General features: G+C 43.4%; 1 protein-coding gene across 3 annotated transcripts in view; it reads right to left on the minus strand.

Moving 5' to 3' along the window:
- GNB4 (G protein subunit beta 4) overlaps nt 1–16,203 on the minus strand; it is a 137,427-nt gene that overhangs the window by 66,804 nt on the left and 54,420 nt on the right. The window contains exon 1 of one of the 3 annotated variants that reach the window (XM_063442703.1): nt 4–212. The exons of the other annotated variants lie outside the window; for them this stretch is intronic. The gene's annotated coding sequence lies outside the window, so the exon portion shown is untranslated. Of the gene's footprint in view, nt 1–3; nt 213–16,203 lie in introns of those variants that run through there. 3 annotated transcript variants of the gene reach the window in all.

Genomic DNA, 16,203 nt, shown 5'->3' on the forward strand with positions numbered 1-16,203 from the left:
TACCCGCTCCTGTCGTGCGGCCCCCGGCTCGCTCTCCGTCTCTCTCCCGGGCTCGGTCTCTGTCTCCCCGTTCTCGGTGTTTCTCCCCCCGCTCGGTGTCCGTGTCTGCCCCCGGCTCGGTGTCCCGGATCCCGTTAGAAGGAGCGGCCTCCCTGCAGCTCGTATCACACAACCCCGAAATCCGCCACACCCAGACCGGAACACACCACTCCGTGCACGGGGGAGGATGCGCTACGACTCTTCACCGAAATCCTGCCAGATTCACAAATACAGTATCTCACCCACATCAACTGCATCGCTTGATGAACTGGGTGCACCGGCTATGGAAACATCGCCGTAATAGCCGACAGCAGCTGCGGAGGCGAAACCTTTACTAGCCAACCTCCCCTCTAAAGCAAGATGGTACAACCCGCTGCTAGAGCACAGAACCCACCAAGTAATGCGAGGAGGAGGAGGAAAAGCAGCACTGACAAAGCTTCCTTTTAATGACCATCCTACCCATAGAGCAGCAATACAGATAACAACAGGGAGAGGGACTGAACCAGTCCCCAGCTCAACATCACAGCTACACAGGGACTAAACCAGTCCTCAGCTCTACATCACAGCTACACAGGGACTAAACCAGTCCCCAGCTCTACATCACAGCTACACAGAGACTAAACCAATCCCCAGCTCAACATCACAGCTACACAGGGACTAAACCAGTCCTCAGCTCAACATCACAGCTACACAGGGACTAAACCAGTCCTCAGCTCAACATCACAGCTACACAGGGACTAAACCAGTCCTCAGCTCAACATCACAGCTACACAGAGACTAAACCAGCCCTCAGCTCTACCACAGCTACACAGAGACTAAACCAGTCCCCAGCTCAACATCACAGCTACACAGAGACTAAACCAGTCCTCAGCTCAACATCACAGCTACACAGGGACTAAACCAGTCCTCAGCTCTACATCACAGCTACACAGGGACTAAACCAGTCCTCAGCTCTACATCACCGCTAAACAGAGACTGAACCAGTCCCCAGCCCAGCTCTACATCACAGCTAAACAGAGACTGAACCAGTCCCCAGCTCTACATCACAGCTACACACGGACTAAACCAGTCCTCAGCTCAACATCACAGCTACACAGAGACTAAACCAGTCCTCAGCTCAACATCACAGCTACACAGAGACTAAACCAGTCCTCAGCTCAACATCACAGCTACACAGGGACTAAACCAGTCCTCAGCTCTACATCACAGCCACACGGACTAAACCAGTCCTCAGCTAAACATCACAGCTACACAGGGACTAAACCAGTCCCCAGCTCAACATCACAGCTACACAGGGACTTAACCAGTCCTCTATTCAACATCACAGCTACACAGGGAATTAACCAGTCCTCTATTCAACATCACAGCTACACAGGGAATTAACCAGTCCTCTGTTCAACATCACAGCTAAACAGGGACTAAACCAGTCTTCAGCTTTACATTACAGCTAAACAGAAACTTAACCAGTCCTAAGCATGACACACCTTATCATCATGTAGAGGGACTAAATCAGTCCTCAGCTTAACATCACAGGTAAAGGGGGGACTAAATCAGTACATTTATTTGTAAAATAAAAGAAAAAATTATATATTCAAGCACAAATTTAGCATTCTTTTAAATTATCATGCCAAAACAAGAATGGCCTACAATAAGATACAAAATGATGTGCAAAGTGTTATACTGTTAAAATAGCATGCACCCTACTTGTGTCTTTTGCAAATATTTATACTGGAGTGAAATGTGTCACTTGGCTCCTGAGGTCATTTCAAAGCCCACAGAGTATCACATTTTAAAATAAAGTGGAACGTTTGCTGTAATGCTGAAGTTAATTATCAATGGTTATTTGATGTTATTTTTATTTTATGTATTTTGTTTTCACATCTTTTATTGTATTTTTTTTCACTTAAAGAAATGTATGTTTTAATTTACATTAGGCTGTCCAAGCATTCTTTTTTATTTTTATAGTGAACAAACGTAAATAGTAAAATAATATTATCAATATTGTCAACTATGGAAAGTGACGAATAACTCAGCTCTATAGATGCATTGATTTGTTGTTTTCTAGTCAACTAAAAAATAAATGTTCTCTTTAAAGGAGAACTATGGTGTTAGGAATACAAAGATGCACATAAAAGGTTAAAAAAGCCACTTCAATTCCTAACCAATCCCAGCACCCTAGTCGTTCTCCGTCTCCTCCAACATCATCCGATGGGGGACCCAATGCACATGCATGTCGAGCGCCATGCACGCATTATTCCTCAATGCTTTCCTATTGTGTTTTCTCTGATGCTGGACGCTGTTTCTCAAAAAACTGCAATGTTTACATTGAAGGACTAAGGGGGACAGGGACATTGTACCCAGACCGCTTCAATAAGATGAAGTGGTCTGGATGCCTACAGTGTCCCTTAAATGTGAAAATCTAAATATGAACTAGGAATATTTCTTTTTCAGCAAAGAATTGCTAGGAATTAAAAGTGAATTTAAAATATAGGGACAAAATAGCCAAAAAGAAAATAATAATTGACTTGGAGATTTATTCTACTTCAGTCATTTTAGGAGAAATTTGGAAATTCACTTTGAATCGACTTTGAATTCCAGGCATATCTCTAGTGAAAAACTAAAGTGAATAACTTTAATGAATAACTCTGATAGAGTCTAACTGATCAGGTATCTTTTCCTCACCAATGTCCTGATTACACATGTTATTTTAGTGTGAAATCTTTTATTGAAATTTATGGTATAGATAACCATAACAATTGAAATAAATACATATGAAAATTTAAATAGACAAGTAAACGATTTCCTTAGTCTCTTTTGCTCCGTCACCTTGACCTTCGTGCTGCAAGGGAGCTTGGTCTGTATCTTTATATGTGTGCAGATCTCTGTCTGTGCTCCCTTACGATCCTGTACTTTCTAGAGCAGGGGTCAGCAACCTATGGCACATGTGCTATGCATGACACTCAAGGTGGTTGTGCACTGCACCCAAGGCTGCTAGAGCCAAATGGGATCTGGCCTATGAGGAGACTTGAGCGGTGATTGCAGGTGGCGAGGGACAATCCTCAATTTATACACTGCAGCTCTTAGAGGAAGGGACCTCAGAGCACTTCCTCCCCGCACTTGTGAACTTGGAATAGACACTGAAGTAGAGCAACCTACAGAAGATATTGCTGCTTCTGCCCTTGACCTGTACCTGGCCAACCCAGTCCCCAGTGGACCTCAGGGAAGCCCCCCATACTGCTAGATATACACAGAGCTGCAGAAAATGCCTCCCCCTCATACAAATAATCCAAACAGCCCATACACAAACACACAGTCCCCACAAACACAACACCACTGACAATCAACATACATGCACACAACCCCACATGCAGCCTCTCACATGCAATACAATAAACAGCCCCACACATACACACACCACCAAACACAATGTGACATATGCAGAAACATAAGTCCTCAAGTAGCCCCCATCACAGCCCACATTCATAGGTATCATACACAATACCACAATCTACTCAAGAACATATACAATATAACAGCCCACATATGCACAAATACAATGCTACAACACAACTGCAGCACCCATAAACAACACAAGCAGAATATGGCAACATACACACATCCATTTAACCCCTTAAGGACCAAACACATGTCATATGTCCTTAAGGGGTTAAAAACATAGGGCCCTACACTATCAGCTCAGTGCTCCAATTCTTTTGAGTATCCAGCTGACCAAACACTCCACCCAACGTATCACAAGGAATCGGGCACTCCTATCTAAGGGTCTATTAAAATAGAGTGGACAACATTTACCAGGCACAAATACATTTGCAGTCTTTATGCGCACACACAACTCCCAATAAGGACGTGCATAAGAAACTCTCATCATACACATAACAGCCTCCATAAACAACTTAAGTCATACACTTCCCATCACATATATGCAATTCACAATTCATACAGGTAACTTCCAAATACAACTTCCATTCCATTACAAATACGCAATCCACATACACACACAACTCTTACACAGAGCATATTTCCAAATCCCTTCTCACATATGCATTTCCACCACAGCTAGTATCACACAGGGAGTCAAACCAACTCATATGACACACAAACACACAGCCAACCACCACCACCCCGACACCCGGTCAGAGACAGAGGAGTAAAAAAAAAAATAGAGGTTAAAAAAAGCTGGGAGAACAGAGGCAAGTACAGCATTAGATTGTGTTAGAATTACTTTTCTTAGAGTGGTAAAAATCCATGCATCAAAACACGCCTGTTAACATCTGTCTCACTGTATAATTAACCAAAATACAGCTGCAATCATTGTTCGTGTTTAATTTTATAAAATGTAAATAATATAATTTCACATAAAAGTTAAATGCAAAAAAAGGCCGTTCTTTCCTTCATACCCACAAAATATATGCAAGTAGTAAGCACTTCCATGGTGTGGTTTCATGTGCTGCATTGCTGTCACTTAAAGGGACATATAGGCATCTAAATCACTTCAACCCATTGAGGTGGTCTTGGTGCAATGTATCTGTCCCCCTAACCCTGCAATGTTAATTATTCTGAATTACAACTACATTGCAGGGTTAAGACTGCCTCTAGTGACAATCAGACAGTCACTAGAAGCACTTTCTGCTTGCTAGGTGACTTTTGTTCACCTAACTCATGGGTCGTCAACCTGGTCCCTACCGCCCACTAGTGGGCATTTCAGGATTCCAGGTGGGCGGTAGGGATTTTCTAATTTTGACAGATTGGGCGGGCGGGTGCGAGCCGGCGGTACCCCTGCGACCGGGTACCGCCATCACCACTTGCGGCCCCGGTCCGCACGACAAACCGCCGGGGCCGCATATGGAGGGGTCCATCCTGTCAGGGCCACCCAATGGATGTGGATTGTAAGGGAGCCCGGTCAGCGCTGGGCGCTTTTACAGCGCGACCGGGCCCCCAATGATTACATCACACGCTGGGAGGAAGTGACTGCACGTCACTCCTCCCAGCTAACACACAGACCGCGCGGGAGGAAGAAGGAGGAGGGAGTCAGAGTGGGAACTCTGACTCCCATCCACCTGAACCACCACTGGACCCCAGGGAAAGTCACCCTCCTGCACCTTAAAGGTAGGAAACAGGAGGGTGGCTTAAATATAATGTGTGTGTTTGTTTGTGTATGTGTCTTTGTATGTATGTCTTGTGTGTGTCTGTCTGTATGTGTGTCGTATGTATGTGTGTGTCTGTCTGTATGTGTGTGTCTTTGTATGTGGTGTGTGTGTCTGTATATATGTGTGTATGTATGTGTGTCTTGTCTTTGTATGTATGTGTTGTGTCTGTATGTGTCTTTGTATGTATGTGTGTCGTATGTATGTGTGTCTTGTGTCTGTCTGTATGTGTATGTGTCTTTGTATGTATGTCTTACGTGTGTGTCTTTGTATGTGTGTGTCTGTATGCATGTCTGTGTGTGTCTGTATGTATGTGTGCCTGTCTGTATGTATGTGTCTTGTGTGTGTGTGTGTGTGTCTGTATGTGTGCCTGTCTGTGTGTCTGTATGTTTGTGCCTGTCTGTCTGTATGTGTGTCTTTTGTGTGTGTGTCTGTATGTGTGTATGTGTGTCTTGTGTGTGTGCCTGTCTGTTATAGTGGGCTATAGTAAGTAATAGTAAGTGGGATACCTAGCTCAGCCTTCCTACTGGGCATTGCTATAAGGAAGGTTAAATTTTTTTTTTAAAAGGTGGGGAGGGGAATTGAGGAGGGAGAGGAGGGGAGCTGACGCACAGATGAGAAATCATATTATGCGCAAACAGAGAAGTCGTCTGAATATCACCGAAAGAGGAGACCTTTGTTTGTTCCTTATGAAAATCGAACCAGATATCAAATATTTAGTCTTGCAGCATCAACCTCAAGGATCTCATTAATCACTAGTAAAGGTAATTTCAATTTACTTTATTGTTTTCTCATTAAACTTTATAAAGTTAAAAACATTATAAACATGCATTAAGTAGAAATAAAAAGATAAATGTAATGCGAAAACTGGTGGGCAGTAAGGAAATGTTTTCAACCAAAAAGATGCATTAGTGGGCGGTAGGTAGAAAAAGGTTGACTACCACTGACCTAACTGATGCTGGATATACTCACGCTCTGCATGTGGACATCCAGCATCAGTAAAATCCCCATAGGAAAGTATTGCTTGCTTTCTCATGGGGAGGGCCTAATGTGCTTGTGGCATGTGTTACACATGCGCATTAGCCCCCCTGGTTGGATGACATCAGAGGCGGCAGAGCACCGACCCAGCGCTGGGATAGGGTGAGTATAGTAAGTGTTTTTAACCCTTACAGTTCCAGGGGGTGGGGGCATAAGGGGGGAAGCAGAGGGAGCTATAGTGTTAGGATTACAACTTTTTATTCTTAGCACTATAGTATCCCTTTAAAGTGACTATGTCACCATTAAAGAAAGACCCAGACAATTCTGCATAATTAGCAAAAAAGCCAAATGATGCCACCGTATACTTATCTAAACATGTCCCTCATAGCAGCGCTGTATTTATCACGAGGCTAACAAGGCATTTGCCTTGGGCAGCACTTTTTAGGGGGGAGGCAAAATGCCTTGTTAGCCCAAGTCATGAGACGTGCTATGTGAAGGAGCAGGAGTCGAGTGACTTCAAGCTGAATCTCCTGGGCAGTTGCAGGCAGGAACCCCACAAAGCGGCAGTCTGCTTCTCCTGGTGCAGTTCAAAGCTGAACAGGTGTTATAAAATATGGTGAGAGGGACTAAAAAAATAAAAATCTTAAATGTTTGTATCTTTTGTTGTTTTTTTTAATTAAATTTATTAATGTATGTTTTAAAAATAAATGCTGAGGTGAAGCCTTACTGTCATGGAGCTTGGCCACTTCCTAGGAGGTCAGCAATTTTTTTGTTGTTGTTGACATTTTCATCCCCTGACAAATGTGTATACTAACACACCAGGCAGCTACTCCAAACTGCAGCTCCTAGTGAGAGAGACTGCTTTCCAGAGTCACTTGGGCAAGACCAGTTCTGCACCTAACGAAAGGTTAATTTTTAGTGCTTACAGGAACACTATAGTGTCAGGAATACAAACTTGTATTCCTTACACTATAGTTTTAAAAGCAATATTTAGCCCCCTGCCCCCCTGTTAGAGGAGTAAAAGGTGGCCGCCTACTCTGCTCCGCCTCCTGGGCTGAAATTATCAAATTTGACGGTCTCAGCCAATCCAATGCTTTCCCATAGAAAAGCATTGGGAGGCTATTGCGCATGCACGGCAAAGTGCTGCATCAATCAGCATCTGCTGATGCATTTCTATGAGAAATATTCATGGAGACGCTGAACGTCTGTGCTGCACAGTGTGTTGCGCTGACCCAGGAAGCACCTCTATGGGCTGAGTGACTGCCACTTAAGGTGTTACTAGGCAGCAATGTAAACACTGCCTTTTCTCTGAGTGTTGGTTAAACAGTGTGTGTGCCAATGACTGTGTCTGTCAGTGAATATATGTCAGTGTATGTATCCGTGAGGCAATGTGTCGTCTGTCAGTCAAAGTGTGTTTTGGATTTAAATAGGAAGAGGTGCGGCCTTGACAGGATGGTGTGGGGCAAATTTAGATTAGGGGGTGCTTGAATTTAGTCATGCCTAGGGCAGCACAAAACCAAAATACACCACTGTCTCATGGCCGCCAGTCCTCTTTAGCTCCTGATACCACACTGAGATCTATGGAGGGTCCTGCGGGACCGTTTGATCCTCTAAAGAGAAAGCCTATTTCACCATAGTGGTTATTAGTGACAGCTGAGGGATTGACATAATTTGACAAAAGGTAGCTCCATCTTTTGTCAAGCTTTGCCAAGTGTTGCAAAAATACGAAGACAATGCAATTGCTACTTTGTCTTAGTATATCTTTTGATTGTGAAGGGGAATTTCAGTTTTTTTTTTTCAGAAAGATTTTGGATGGGGAGTTAGGGGTGAAACAGAGCTGCCTAAATCCATTTGATATATCAAAAAGGACAAACGAACAGTGGCACAAACTAGAAGCATTATTATTATTATTATTTATATAATGCCAACAGATTCAGTAGCGCTTTACAATATTATTATAGGGGGGATTTAACTATAAATAAGTCAATTAAAAAAAAAAACGTACAGGAACGATAGGTAGTTGAGGACCCTGCTTCAACGAGGTGGGATGTAAAACACAATAGGACCGGAAATAGCAATCAAATAAGGTGGGAGTGAATCAGAGCTGGAGGAGAGAGTAGAGTGCTGCCCTTCAGGAGAGAGCAGGAGACAGGTATGTAAGGTAGAGGATATTCTTGGAGGCCATAGGCTTGCCTAAGAGATTATCTTTAAGGCACTTCTTAAATGATTGAAGACTAGGGGAGAGTCTGATGGCGGAAGGCAGGCTATTCCATAGGAAGGGAGCCGCCCGTGAGAAGTCCTGCAAGCGTGAGTTGGCCATACGCGTGAGAGCAGCGGACGGGAGAAGGTCACGGGCAGAACGGAGAGACTGAGAAGGGGCATACCTATGGCTCTGTGAAGAGATATAAGAGGGGCTAGAATTGGTCAATGCTTTATAGGTATGGGTTAGCACTTTGAATTGACTCCTATAGGATACAGGAAGCCAATGTAAGGATTGACATAGGGGTGAGGTGTGAGAGGACTGATTAGAAAGGAAAATCAGTCTGGCAGCAGCATTTATTACAGACTGTAGCGGGGCAATACATTTTTTTGGAAGACCAATTAGGGGAGGGTTACAATAATCCATGCAGGAAATTACTAGAGCATGGACAAGCTCCTTAGTAGCATCTTACGTAAGAAAGGGGCGGATGTTTTTAAGATGGAATCTACAGAATTTAGCAACATGCTGGATGTGAGGCTCAACAGTGAGGCCAGAATCAAGTATGACACCAAGACAGCATGCTTGCAAGGATGGACTGATGTGGATACCACTAATTTGAAGGGAGAGCGAAAGAGGAGGATCAGTATTAGGAGGAGGAAAGACAATGAGCTCAGTTTTAGAGAGATTTAGTTTCAGAAAGTGGAAGGAAATCGAGTCAGAGATGGAAGAAAGATCGAGTCAGAGATGACACGTTGCAGGACGGCAGGGGAGAGATCCGGGGAGGAGAGATATATCTTGGTGTCATCAGCGTAGTGGTTGTAGTGGAATCCAAATGAGGTAATACGTTTGCCAAGAGAGGCAGTATAAAGAGAAAATAGAAGGGGACCAAGGATAGAGCCTTGGGGGACCTCAACCAAGCCAGGACGAAGGGAGGAGATATCATTAGAAAAGGAGACACTGAGTGTTTGGAGAGATAAGAGGAAAACCATGAGAGGACAGAGTCACAGAGACCGAGTGATTGAAGAGTTTGAAGAAGTAGAGCATGATCAACGGTGTCAAAGGCAGCAGAGAGGTCAAGAAGAATTAGCATGGCGGAGGGGCCTTTGGATTTAGCTGTGATTAGGTCATTAGTAACTTTGATAAGAGCAGTCTCAGAAGAGTGGAGAGTGCAGAAGCCATATTGAAGAGGGTCAAGAAGAGAGTTGGAATTGAGGAAGTGAGACATATGGGTAAAAACAAGTCTTTTCAGAAGCTTTGAGGAAAAAGGGAGCAGGGTTATGGGACGATAGTTAGAGGGGGAGGACGGTTCGAGAAATGTTTTTTCAGGATAGGTACTAGAGTGGCATGTTTAAGGTCAGCAAGGACAACACCAGAAGAGAGAGAGCAGTTGAAGATGTATGTTAAGGAAGGCACAAGACAAGGGGAAATAGATCTGATAAGGTGAGATGGGACAGGATCAAGCGAGCAAGTGGTGGCTCGAGAGGAAAAGAGAAGCGCAGCCACCTCTTGTTCAATAGCCAGGGAGAACAGCTGAAGGGAAGGAAAGGCATGATCTACGTGTGGTTGAGAAAGAGAAAGGCAGGGTGGGGAGAATTATTTATTTAGCTGTTCAATCTTGTAGGTAAAGTAGCATGCAAGGTTATCATAACTTCTACAGCTCATTTTTAGTTGTTTTGGTACTGTGCAATTATAGGTGCTGTCCCCCATTTTTCGGCAAACTTTTTGGAGTGGTTTAACACCCATATCCTGGCCCTCTGCATGCACATGGAGAAGGCAGAATGACACTTCCTCATTATATGTACAAATCTGTTCCTCGGGCAGCAGTGGAGATTGGAGATAACTCAATCCAACATTCTCAGCCTATCATGTTGGATTAATTATACAAACGTATCATTTCTGACTACAAAGGGGTTAGGCTATCTCTGCAAGGAAAAGCCTTTTTATTTTTTTATCAAGCCACTCCATGGTTTGAAATAGAACCTTGGGACAGGGCCAATTGTAAAAAACATAATAAAACAAATGAAATAAAAGTGATTTTTTTTAAATATATATATATATATATATATATATATATATATTTTTTTTTTTTTCATATTTTGTATACACACAACTCCCACCACGGAATATATAAGGGATATAAACATGATTGAAGTCTGCTAAAATTATATTTTCATTATCATTGAAATATGAACATCTAATTGTAAACATCTGACGATTCTGCAAAAAGACATCGCAAACGAGAGTGCTGTGAGTAAAAGGAGCTGATTTATCTCGGTCTAAGATGTTAAACGGAAGATAAAACACATGCATGAAATAGAAGAGGTCAGCTGAGCAGCTAGAGATTTTCCATGCTACTCTGACACTGAAGCCTAGCAACTCCCAGCAGCAGGAAGCTTCTTCCCCTGCACACAGGCTCAACCCACATGACAGACAGTTGCCATGGGACTCACAGGCCTGCGTCACAAAAAAAGGAAATTTAACTAATGCATTCCCTAGAATGGCCTACAATGTATTAGCTTGTATCACACAGATTGCAATACAAAACCAGATACATTTACTTACTCTAGTTTCTCTAAATAATGTCAGGACAGATAAGCAATCTTATGCCTGATAACAAATGTTATGATAGAGAGATAGATAGATAGATAGATAGATAGACTGACTGACTCTTAAAATAGCTCTGATATGGTAGCCTCTCATTGGATAGATGATCTACACAGTATAATAATTTAACACATTAAGAGCCACTGATGAGCTATGATGTCATAGCAACCTGATCCTTAGAGACACTGCTCTGAATGAATGACCTACTAATTCAACATTACTAGGAATATGTAGAGCTGCCGAGATAAGCAGGGCATTACATGCTGGCAAAGGTTTTATTTATTTTTTTAAGCATCACATTGTGATGATGGTGTTGACTAAAATGCGTCTTTGAAGGCAGAAGCAAAGTGAGCATTTGCTCAGTGTCCACCATAATGAGGGTCTCTGACAAGTGACACGGGCAGCCCACAGATAACATTATTTTTCGTTTACAATTTTCAGAGGCATATATGCAGCAAATAAGAGATTAACATACGTGTTAACAGGAATAGATGGCTAAGAAGGCCCTGTCCAAGCAAACTTACTCTGTATAGGCATGCTACTCATCACCTGCTTTTAGGGCTTACATTATCTAGAACACATGCCTTTATACATTTATCTTTAAACAATACACACAAACAGACACAAACACATACACACCTTACCATGGAGTTGTGTACTGTGCAACCGGTACTGCAGTACCACCCTGAGGTTGGTAGTGATTGTCTTGGAGAAGGGTCTCTTTCACTGTGGACATACTGGTGATGTGTGGAATTGTGATTTTGTATCCTATCTTTTTGATATTTATATCTATTTAGCACACGCCAAGCCCTGTAGGGGAGGAATACTGAAAGAGGCAGAAATGTAGACCTACCCAGAGCAGGAGTAACCATTAGACCATCTCAGGCAGTTGCCTAGGATCCAGGTGTTAGATAAGGGCATAAGAACCATGAACTTCCTTCACTCCACTCAACATCCTTATGTGAAGAATGAATGGAGGGCCCCAACTGTTAACCCACTTAGGGCCCTGTGGGATATTACTTCTTCTCTGGATCATTCTGGAGGCTTGGGGAGAGAGTTACACGGTATCATAAGAGGTACTATTTAAAAGAGTAAAACAGCATGAGAGGGTAAGGTGTTTTACTGGTCATTCAGAGGTGCCCAGGTTTAACAGAATTGTACACTTTAAAGTGGAACTGTCACTTTTCATTATTTCAGTATAGGGAGGGACTACTTTGTCTTTTGGTCAATCCTTAGGTTGACAAAAGGCAGAGCTCCACCATCAACTTTATCCAATCCCAGCAGCCATCAGGCTATGTGGTCTATGGAGGCTCCTGTGGTCTCGCAGTGCATATGCCCCCTCATATATTCATAAGACTGATTTGTTGGTAACACAGTTTTAAGACCAAACAACTCCAACAATCTAATGAGAGACATTGAGACCACCATGCCTACTCATAGGGATTTGATACAATATGTCACCATTCTGTTATTGAACTGCCAGTTATTGGTCCCTGTTGCTATTACTACCCTCCGGAATATCCACATTCAGTCCTTGAAATATCTGTTGTTAAAAAGGTACACCATTGGCACAGAGACCATTTCATTTCAATGAAACCCTGTAACTGAATTTTAACCCTGTAACTGAAAACATTGCCATTCTGTATGAACAGTATTGCTTACATTACAGAGTTACCATGCCAAGGTTGCCTATCCCTGATCTACAGCCAAAGTAGATGCCAAAGAGGTACAGCACGATTGTGGAGGCTGACTTTCCAAAGATAAGCGATACTCACCTTTCAGACCCTCATATGGGGACGGGCGGGGGTCTAAAGAGGTTGTCAGGACACTATAGCTTTAGGACTACAAGTTTGTGCCTGCACAGCAGAGAGACACAGATGACCAAACTTTATCATTGTCTCTAAATCCCATCTACTTTTTCATCCAGTGCTCCTTTCTCAATATAGATTTATGTGAAACAAAACATTGTTATTGTAACAATTGTAATGCTCTTAAAAAACAAAGAAACACATAATATACACATTTCCAGACAACTGAACTTTGATTTTATAACACTGGATTATCAAGAAAGCATTGCATCGTAGTTAAAAAAAAAAAAAAAGGCTGCATTGTCAGGGTGTATATATTTATAGATCTGACTTATTTATAAAAGCGAGTTGTGGTAAACAGAAATTAAATGAAAAATGTATGGCAAACTAGGAAAGTTGGAAAAAAAAAGTCTAGCTCAGCTAATTTTCCCACTCACCAAATTTAGCAATTTTAAAAAACCAATTGTTTGTGTCACATTTATCTGACGGCATTTGACAAAGCACCTACACACAGGCTTATCTAAAGATCACACATATATTATGCTGGAGGTATCATTATTATTATTTGTGAGACAGGTCAAATTAGAATCAAAAAGAAAAGCCCTTTAAAGCGCTGCTCATTTTGCTGGCTTGGATCTTAATGTGTTGCTGCTTTCTCACAGCTCTCGTTGAGAACTAGAAATACCCAGCAAGGAGTGAGTTAACATTCTGCAAGTCTCCATCCCTCCCTTCTAGAAGGCTGGCACAGACTGAGAGAACTATGCTGGGAATAGAACTGTGTCAGCAATATGACATGTTCCAAGATGACATGATTCCTTTTTCTTTGTGCTTAGCTTATTTTGAAGCAATAATTCATTATTTGGAATTAACCTCCTAAAATATGCCTAATGCTTTGTAAAATATGATTTCATATACTTTAAAGTATTACTTTATTAAATCCAGCATTAATGTTAATTATATCTTTAAGAAAATGGAATATATACAAGGTTTGATGTGGGCCTATGCAGAGTCTACAGATTAAAATGTTTGATAAAACATATTTATTCCTTTGAGCTAGCATCCTAATTTGTTATATACAATATTAACCAATAAGCAGCATTCCTCCTAAGGAGAGTGGAACTGTCTTGGAATGCCTGATTATTGGTTCTGCTATTATTATTTATTTTTACAATCCATAGTTTATATTTTATTAATTTACTGGCTTTGTCGCACATACCATGCAAAATATTTTAACTCCAATTGTTCCACATGTATGGCACCAGGGCCGCCATCAGGGCATGACAACCGCAACGTTTGTCATGGGCCCGGCGGTCCTGGGGGGCCCGGACTGGACGTCATCTTCCGGCTCCGGCATCAGTACGTGGCGCGCGAGGGAGCTGAAGAGGAAGCACTCAGAGGAGAGTGCTCCCTCGCGCGCCCACCGGGTGTCAGGAAATTTGAATGAGTGGGGGGGAGAGGGAAGGGAGGAAATTTGAGGGAGGGGGGGAGGGAGGAAATATGAATGAGTGGGGGGGAGAGGGAGGGAAGGGAGGAAATTTGAGGGAGTGGGGGGGGGAGAGGGAGGGAGGAAATTTGTGGGGGGGAGAGGAAGGAAATTTGGGGGGGAGAGGAAGGTAGGAAATTTGGGGGGGGAGAGGAAGGGAGGAAATTTGAGGGAGGGGGGAGAGGAAGGGAGGAAATTTGAGGGAGGGGGAGAGGAAGGGAGGACATTTGAGGGGGGGAGGAAGGAAATTTAAGGGAGGGGGGAGAGGAAGGAAATTTGAGGGAGGGGGAGAGGAAGGAAATTTGAGGGAGGGGGAGAGGAAGGTAATTTGAGGGAGGGGGAGAGGAAGGTAATTTGAGGGAGGGGGAGAGGAAGGAAATTTGAGGGGGGAGGGAGGAAGGAAATTTGAGGGGGGAGGAAGGAAATTTGAGGGGGGAGAGGAAGGAAATTGGAGGGGGGAGAGGAAGGAAATTGGAGGGGGGAGAAGGAAGGAAATTGGAGGGTGACAAGAAGGAAATTGGAGGGGGGGGAGAAGAAGGAAATTGACGGGGGTAGGGGGAGAGATTGACATCCATCACACAAACATACAATGCACCCCTTGCACACAGAAAAACACACAATGCATTACACACAGACACACATACACAAGCAATGCATCCCTTACACACAGCAACACACAATGCACCCCTTCCACACACTCAGTGCATCCCTTACAGACACACACACTGCATCCCATACATACACAAACTCACCTTGCAGCCCTTACACATACAAACACAGATTCACACAATGCATTCCTTACACACGTCAGGACATCCCCCCCTCCCCCCCCCCCCACACACCCCTGTGAACAAACTCATTGGTGGAACATGAAGGTGGACCCTGGGACCCAGACCTTGAGCTGTGTAAAGGGCCCTCAAAAAATGGAGCTGCTTCCCGTTCTCCCAGAACATTGATTTTTATGACCACAGTTACAAACCGCCTCCAGAGAGCATGTTCTACACCAGACCAGTGGAGCCAGACGGCAGCTGAAGCCCATCATCATCCTCATCTGGTTGTAAGTAGGCAATCTAGTATATTATTCGTGGCACTAATCTTTAATTTACCTCACATTAAAGGGACACTATAGTCCCCAGAACACCTGCAGCTTAATGTAGTGGTTCTGGTGTCTATAGCCTGTCCCTGCAGGCCTTTTATTGTAAACACGGCGGCACTGCAGCACTGTGTTAGTTAACATGGCAGATCATATGGGTGGGGCACTGTGATGTCACATGGGGGGGCGGCAAACTTTACTTTTGCCTAGGGCGGCAAAAATCCTTGCACCGGCCCTGCAGACACTGCATCCCTGTGGGCGGCTTGGGGGGGGGGGGGGACTCGGGTGCAGGCGCCGGGGGGCCCAGACCTTGAGCTGTGTCAGGGGCCCCAAAATTTCTGATGGCAGCCCTGTATGGCACTATAGAAGGAATATGCAATGCGCACTTATTTACAGCATTTCTCAGCAGATGCCTGAGTGTGTATGAGCATGCCGTGAGCATCATGTGGCAATGATGTTGCCCTGGACACAGAAGGTAATTTTTACTTACCTCCACTGCACTATCCACCCACCCCTACTTCAATCGCCTTTACTAGGATGGGAGAATGGGGATCTGTTACTTCCATAGAGGGGACAGTTTTGCTTGAAGCTATCCTGCAGGCTGGCTGCCATGTGTTACATGGTTTGTAGAGTTCAAGATGGGTATTGTTTAAAGAGGCATTCTAAAAACCACAACATAATCGGTCCATACCTGAAAATGGTCCCTGTCCCTAACATAATACCGGGGATTCTCGAAAAATTTGAATATTGTCCTTTTGTAGTGATTATGGTGCTTGGAGTTGTGGTGGAATCTCGGTAAAAATAAATTTAGTAGGCCGAGATTACCACGTGGCATG

This window comes from Pelobates fuscus, chromosome 2, assembly GCF_036172605.1.
Source record: "Pelobates fuscus isolate aPelFus1 chromosome 2, aPelFus1.pri, whole genome shotgun sequence".
Taxonomy (NCBI): Eukaryota; Metazoa; Chordata; class Amphibia; order Anura; family Pelobatidae; genus Pelobates; species Pelobates fuscus.